Source organism: Camelina sativa, chromosome 6 (genome assembly GCF_030686135.1).
Source record: "Camelina sativa cultivar CO46 ecotype springtype chromosome 6, ASM3068613v1".
NCBI classification, from domain to species: Eukaryota; Viridiplantae; Streptophyta; class Magnoliopsida; order Brassicales; family Brassicaceae; genus Camelina; species Camelina sativa.
The window spans coordinates 1,693,012-1,700,591 of NC_141885.1; the positions used below are offsets into that span (position 1 = coordinate 1,693,012).

Below are 7,580 nucleotides of genomic sequence, written 5' to 3' on the forward strand. Positions count from 1 at the left end.
TTTATAGGTGATGATTTAAGAGCACACATTAACAATAAAATAATTTTGGGTGTAAGAACATATTTTTAATGGTAAAATTATATATGGTTACTTATTAGATGTTGCTTTGATGAATTTGTTGCATGTAAAATATTTTTGAATAAGTTGTGAAATGTTTTTGAAATTTGACAATAATAATATTTGTAATGATGAGTATTTGGCAAAAGTTTTAGTGGGATATAATTTAGCTTTAAATTATTGTAATAATTGTTATAATATATTAAAATATATAAATAGAAAGAAATGTATTAAGGTAAATACAAATATTCTCTAACTTAAATTATTTATATATTTACTTTAGGAAATAAATTTTCTACAATATTTTTAAAAAATTGTTTAAGGTTTAGGATTTATGTTTTTCAATAATTTTTAAACTCACACATCGTGCAGACCTTATCTAATATATATATAAAATTGTATTTTGTGACTTTTGTTTTGTTAACTTGTCGTGGGCTGATACACGAGGTCCTCATCTTAACGAACTAAAAAGAGGACTCCTGTGTTGGTATTGATCAAGTTTGCCCGTGGGTGGTTGTCCATATTAACATTTCTATAAAATATTTTTTTTACTATATATATATATATACATTTTTTTTCTTTCTAATCTATATTTCATTAGTTTCTTCGTGAGTTTAATTTAGCGATCATGTAGATGAGCAAGCATTTCAATAAGAATTTTTGGCAATCTCATCTCAATGATCGGGTTTTCGATACTAAATAACATATTTATCATGCTTTTTAAATATAATCATAACATATTTACACTTCTGGATCACGTTTTGATATTGCTTTTACTAAAAGAAAATGTGATCAAAATATTTTTGTTTTTTTTGTTTTTTTTGTTTTATTTTTTTGTATGGCATAATACTAGTATAAATATATTCCTTTTGTTTATTTATTATTAGTATTATGTATGTAACGATAAATATCTTATTATAGATGTTATACTATTTTAGTATTTTGTAACTTAATGTTTTTATTAAAAAGAAACTATTGTTATTTTTAATATAAAAATGGTACCTATTTGCTATTCTGTATTAAAATATAGGATTGGACTTAAACTAAATACAACTTATAGTTTTTTGTATCACACACAGTATTGAGAAGTTTACCCACTACTAGTTAATTATATCTTATTTGCCGATCATCCGTCCACTTGCTGTAAGAAGTTTACCCACGTATTGAGAGGATTAACCTTAGGCTACGTTCTGGTAACATTCCTTAGGTGCAGTCATATATCACATTGTATCGTTATTCTATAAAGTGTTGATGAAAGAGTTTGTATTGTCCGTGTATCACGTTGTTCACCGGAGAGATATGGTTTCTTATATAGCTATCAAGATAAGATTAGAATGGAGATGAAGAATTTGCGTTTCTTTTCCTTTTTTTTTTTTTTTTTGTGAGAAAAGGAAATAACATGTTAATTACCCCAATTCTATTTTTTCTGAAAAAGGGTTCCCCAAGTCTATTTGTGAAAAGGATTATTGCACAGTTGACCGACTCTTACATTTATAAATATAGACATCCAAAACCCCTCTCTCATTCAAAGTAAACAATATCTTCGAAAAAGATTGTGTTGACAAGCTCTGATGGCGAGTCTTTCGAAGTTGAGGAAGTGGTGGCGAGAAAAATGCAGACCGTAAGGCAAATGATTGAATACGACTGTGATACTAACGCAATCCCGCTTCAAAAAGTTACAGGAATGATCCTCGCCATGGTTATCGAGTATTGCAAGAGACACGTCGATGATGGTCATGTAGCAACTGAGGATGCGAAGAAGAAGCTCAAGGATTGGGACAAAGTGTTCATGAAGAATCTGAAGAATCTTGATGTTGATACGGTCATTAGCCTCCTTGTCGCTGCTGACTATCTCAAAGTGTGATGGTATCTTCTTGATCTCACTTGCCAGGCCGTTGCAGATTATATCATAGAAAAGAGAGTTAGAGGAAGTTCGAGAAATCTTTAACTTCGAGAACAATTACACACCCGAAGAAGAAGAAGAGATTCACAAGGCACACTCTTGGGCTTTTGAAGATCCAAAAAACCCTAGCTTCTAGTTTAGTTTTTTTTTTTTTTTTTTTCTTTTTCCATATATGATTTAATATAGTGAATGACTTATATGTTTCTGCTTCTCAAGTGTGTGATCAAATTTTAGGGTCTCTTTAATAGCGTTATTCATTCCTTACCTAGATAATTGACTAGGCTAAGTTAAACATAAACATAAAACCATAGCTTGTATCACAAGATATTCTTCTAATCCTAAGTCCAATCTCTTTGAGAAAAGATCATAAGTAAGAAGACGAGGGTTGTCGTCGTGGTCGGAGAAATTATAATTTAGGAGACGTAAGGAAAGGAAACAGATGCACAATAAACAATTAATGCCACTCCCTGATTGTATCGGCCGTATATACTCAAAATTGGATGCCAAAAGGACACCATCCGACGAAGAGCGTGAGCGGAGCATGTTTCTTATACTTTTATCCCTCCGGTGAACAACGTGGTGGTAAATAACGACATGGATAACAAAAAATCTTTCATCAACACTTTATAAAATAATAACATATTACGACCAAATCTAGTTCGTTTTTTGGTTACATCAAAAGAAAAAAACTTAACAAATGAATTATTATGTCTTAATAAAATTTGGGTCGGTTCGTAAATCGACCGGAAATTCTTTGCTTTCAAAACTTTTAACGTCGGTTTACTTTGTGACGTTATTAAACCGACGTGTTTCATCGTTTTTCTTGTAGTGGTTGTGGTCGTGGTCGTAGTCTGGAGAAATTATATTTAAGGACACTAAAGGAAGTCAACTGATTAAATGACACAAGAGAAAATACCACTCCCTGGTTATCTTGGCCGTAAGCATCCGAGGAAGGGCGTTTCTCAAGATAAGTCCAGAATTTTTACCTGCGGTTAAGACCAAAATTATTAAAAGTAAAACCTAGTTAAAGTAGTATTTGGTTTTTCCTATTATGATTGGGACTTGGATGAAAAAGGAAGAAACACAAGTTTTCCAATTGTGAAAAGGAAAATACAATTAACCGACTCTTAAACTTTATAAATAGACCATCTTCGACTCCTCTTTATTCCATTCATCATTCAACAATCTCTCTCATTCCAATAGCTTTTGCATAATTCATAAACAATATGTCTTCGAAAAAGATAGAGTTGGTGAGCTCTGATGGCGAGTCTTTCGTAATTGAGGAAGTGGTGGCGAGAAAACTGCAGATCGTAAGGCACATGATCGAAGACGAGTGTGCAGACAAAGCAATCCCGCTTACAAACGTCACCGGAAAGATCCTCTCCATGGTGATCGAGTATTGCAAAACACACGTCAATGTTGTAGATGCTGAAGAAGAGAGCAAGGAAGACAAGGAGAAGAAAGAAGCTGATTCAATGTCTGGAGAAGAAGCCGTGAAGCTCAAGGAATGGGAAGCAGAGTTTCTCAAGGATAAAGATCTGGCGACAATCTTTCAACTCATTCTCGCTGCTAACTATCTCAACGTCAAAGGCCTTCTTGATCTCACTTGCCAGAACGTTGCAGATCACATCAAAGACATGACGCCAGAGGAGGTTCGTGTGATCTTTAATATCGAGAACGATTTCACACCCGAAGAAGAGGAAAAAGTTCGCAAGGAGAACTCTTGGGCTTTTGAGGAACCAGCTGCTCCTCCAAACCCCTAACTTTTTTTCTTTCGTTTCTCTAGTATGTGACCTAGTATGAGAATTCTTAGGGTTATGACTTTAGTTCTCTCTTCTTCTTTTTTTTTTTCATAACTTTTCCATATTTGATTTGGTGAATGAATAATAATAATAATTTCCGTTTTTTATCAATTGATTTCACTTTCGTTGTTTATTCTTTGCTGAAATAAAGACAAAAGTCTGAAACTGATAAGCATGGGAAGCTGTACGTAAAGAGCTGTTGCAGGTTAAATAATCTCTAATAATCTCTAAGCATGGGAACTTCCTGAGAAATGTTTTTCATTATTTCGACTGTTTTTTTAATTCAATCGTTGTCAATAATCAATACAATAAAACAAAAATCAGGTTCGGTCTTGAAAAACACCAGACTCGGACTAAAATACATGTCAAGAAAAATCGTGCCTTTTGGACTTATCTCGTTAGGGCTTTAGAGTTTTTAGGGCTTAGTCCGATCGGGCTCGGACGAGCCCGAAAACCCTTATACAAATATAATTATATTTTTTTTAACATTTTTGTTTGATTGCAATATTTTTTAATGATTTATTGTAAATAAAGTTTAAAACTCTAATTTTAGTTTTCATATTTACTTAATAACCTTACTTAATATTTATAAAATTTTATCTGTGATATTTTATATAAATTATATATTTCTTATTTGGTTAAAGTATAAACATTTATTTGGTTTTAATTTTTTTATTTTAGATTAAGTTGGGTTTAATGAATATAGATGAGTTATTTAAATTTTGATTGATTTGTCTTATATTGCACATTTAAACATTGATTTTTAAGACATATTATAAACTAATTTATAAGTTTGAATTATTGATCCGTAAGATAAGCTCAGAAAAGCCCGAAAAATCTTGTAGCCCTGTTAGAGGCGGGTCGGGCTTTGAAATATAGGCTTGAAAATATTTTGGCGCGGGCCGAGAAGGGTTCAAATATATGCGGGTTTTGCGGATTTCGGTCCGGACCGGGCCGAGCCAACAAGATTGACACCTCTATGTGCCACATCACGTTCTCTTTCACTTCATAGACCTTTGCCAACATAATAAAAAAAAAACACGACGACTCTAATTGTTTGTTCTTCTCCTTCATACTATAAGACTGCTCTTGGATTCAGTTAGAGAGAAGAAACAAAAACATCGTCACAAAGTTTTGCCTTCAATGAAACAAACATAAAGAGAAGAAAAGCACGAGACATGGAAGAAGCATAGGTCATTGTTAAAGAGGCAAAGCAATCTTACCAAATTCACCTTTGATTAATTCGAACAAGAATTTCATCAAAATCTACAGATTCTGAAATCTAATTCTCTGGTTATCGAGAACTCTTTCAAAGAAGATGCAAGATTAAAAATTAGGATAGGGAAGAAATTTGAAAACATAGAATAGAGAGAGAGAAGTAGAAAGCAGAGAGAGAGAAACACATAGTGATATGAAGAAGAAGAAGGAAGAAGAGAAGAGAGATATAGAGATATTAATTCCTCATGTAAGCCCCTCCCTAACCACACAATTGATGTCTGATATACAAAAGATTAAAAATTTCACAAAAGAGCAACTTCGGCATGACAAAGTTCATTAATTTCTTTTTCAATCGCAGGTCCAATCGAGATAAAGATGTCGTTTTTATTCAAGCTTTTAGGGTTGATTCAAGAAGAAATATTAGTGTTTGTGTAAATTGACTCACCTCTTCTTTGCTGACTTAGGTCTTAAATGAAAATGATATTAAGCAGATTGCTGCTTTGGATCAGAACATTTTTTTTCAAGGTTTAGTACAATACATATTACTTACTACTACTTCTAGAACTCTCTATATGAAAATTATCATTTTTTCTTTTCCTTTCGATCTTAGTAAATTTCTGTAACATCTGTGAACGAAATCCCGGTTTGGGGATTTTATCGGTCGATGCAGAAGGTGCATCGGTAGATGCAGGTTCAGTTCTCTGCGTTTCGACTTAAGTTAAACGCTGCGTTTTGGGTTAGCAAAACCCTTAACTTGAGTGTTTTGTCTCATTCGGGGAGTTTAGCCGCTTTTGAGAGAAAACAAAGAGAGAACGGTTCCCTAAGTGTTCTTGGTGATTTCTGGAGATTTGAGGCTGTTCCTATAGAGATCTGTAGTTAGGATCGTTGTAGGAGCTTCCTAGGAGCGTTGTTTTGCTTGTTTGAGGTTCAGTTTCTTCTTGGAAAAGGTAAGTGCATGACCACGGCTTATCTAAGCTAGAGATCTCTCTAATTTGCGTGTTATGTGTTGTTAGACTTGTTAGATTGGTATTTGAGACGATTGGAAGCTTTCTTGTGGCTTGGGATTGTGTTTGTGGTTACAGGAACAAAAATCCGGCGAGAAGCTTTGGGGGAAAACGATGCTCGGCATTGCATCGGTCGACGTAGATGCGAGGACGGCGCGTAAAATCTAGGGTTTTTGTGCTATGTTGATCATGCGTTGATCGATGCAATGGGAGCATCGGTCGATGCAAGTTAGCCTTGCATCGGTCGAGGCAGATCTTGCGTCGGTCGATGCAACCTCCCACTGGTGTCGGTCGATGCATGTTGGTATCGGTCGATGCTGAGTCCTGGTTTGTTATTGTTGATTGTTGATTGTTTATTGATGGTTAGAGATGTCCCTATTGTTTGTGTGTATAGCCCAGTAGATGGGAGGATTGCCTTACTGAGTGTTTATAAAATACTCATGCATTGCAATTTGTGTTTGTGATGTAGGTAAAGGCAAAGTGTGATCGTGGAATCAAGGTAATGAAGAGGAGGATGTTCTAGTGGTTCGCTTGGTTGTCTGGCTTCTGTTAGGTTGCTAGAGTTGAGTCCTAGAATGTTGTTTAGGATTGCTGGTTCTCTGGTTTATGCTGTTTGGATCATTAGTTTATGATTTAGAATTAATATTGGTTATTGGATTATGATTGGATTATTTATCGGTTATTGGTATATGTTATTTCCGTTGTTGGTTGTGTTTGTGGTTAGGTGGCTAGTGGGTATGAGACCACTAGCTGTAATTATTTATTATTATTATTTATTATTTATTAATTAAAAAAAAAAATGGGTCAGGTCGTTTCAGTTTGGTATCAGAGCCCTTACGGTTCTAGGTTTGGGTTCACTAGGCTTTGTGCTGTAGATGTTTGGGGATTGTATGTTTTGATTGATTATGTGAGTTAGTTAATTGTGTGTGGCATGGAGTCCTAGAACATCTTCTTCGATCCTTCAATGAGATTCCACGGTGAGGTGTATTTATGTTTCTTTGTGTGGTTTCGGTTTATTTATATGCTTGGTAGCCTCTGTTCTTGAAAGAGCAGTGGTTAAAGGTGGTTGGGTTGTTGGTCGTGGACGTGGGCATTGTCGTGGTCGTGGTCGGGCGGGTTCTCGAGGCCAGTGAGTGTGTGGTCCAGAGTTCCACAAGGAGGTACGTCGTAGGATCGCAAGCGTATCAGGGGGGACCAGTGGGGGTTAGCCGGTGAGCGTGCCGGGGGTGCTGGGAACCCAACTGTCATCGACACTCCACCTGCAACTGTGATCCGCATGAAACCGAGAGTCGAATTTCGCTTCCTAGTCTCCTCCAAACCATCCAATACTCAAAACCCATGCCAGAAACATCATTAGGAACCTGTATCATCCAATCCCCAGCAAGAAAACACACAAAACAACAACAAACAAGCAAGAACAAGGAAATCAAGGGCTTAGATTAGCCATGGTCATGCACTCACCTCTTTGCAGGAAGATTCAGACCAACAGCAACGAATCCAACCCTCCTAGCAAGCTTCTAACTCCTTCCGAGTCTTGGATCTCTCAAGAACAGCAAGGAATCTCACCAATCTCACCAAAAACCTCAAGAACTCTCT

General features: G+C 35.6%; 2 pseudogenes; both read left to right on the forward strand.

Annotated features, from left to right (window-relative positions):
- The first annotated feature begins 1,594 nt into the window (after positions 1-1,594).
- Positions 1,595-2,096, forward strand: LOC109132425 (SKP1-like protein 17 pseudogene; annotated as a pseudogene).
- A 908-nt stretch (positions 2,097-3,004) lies between these two features.
- Positions 3,005-3,723, forward strand: LOC104790080 (SKP1-like protein 14 pseudogene; annotated as a pseudogene).
- Positions 3,724-7,580: the final 3,857 nt, after the last annotated feature.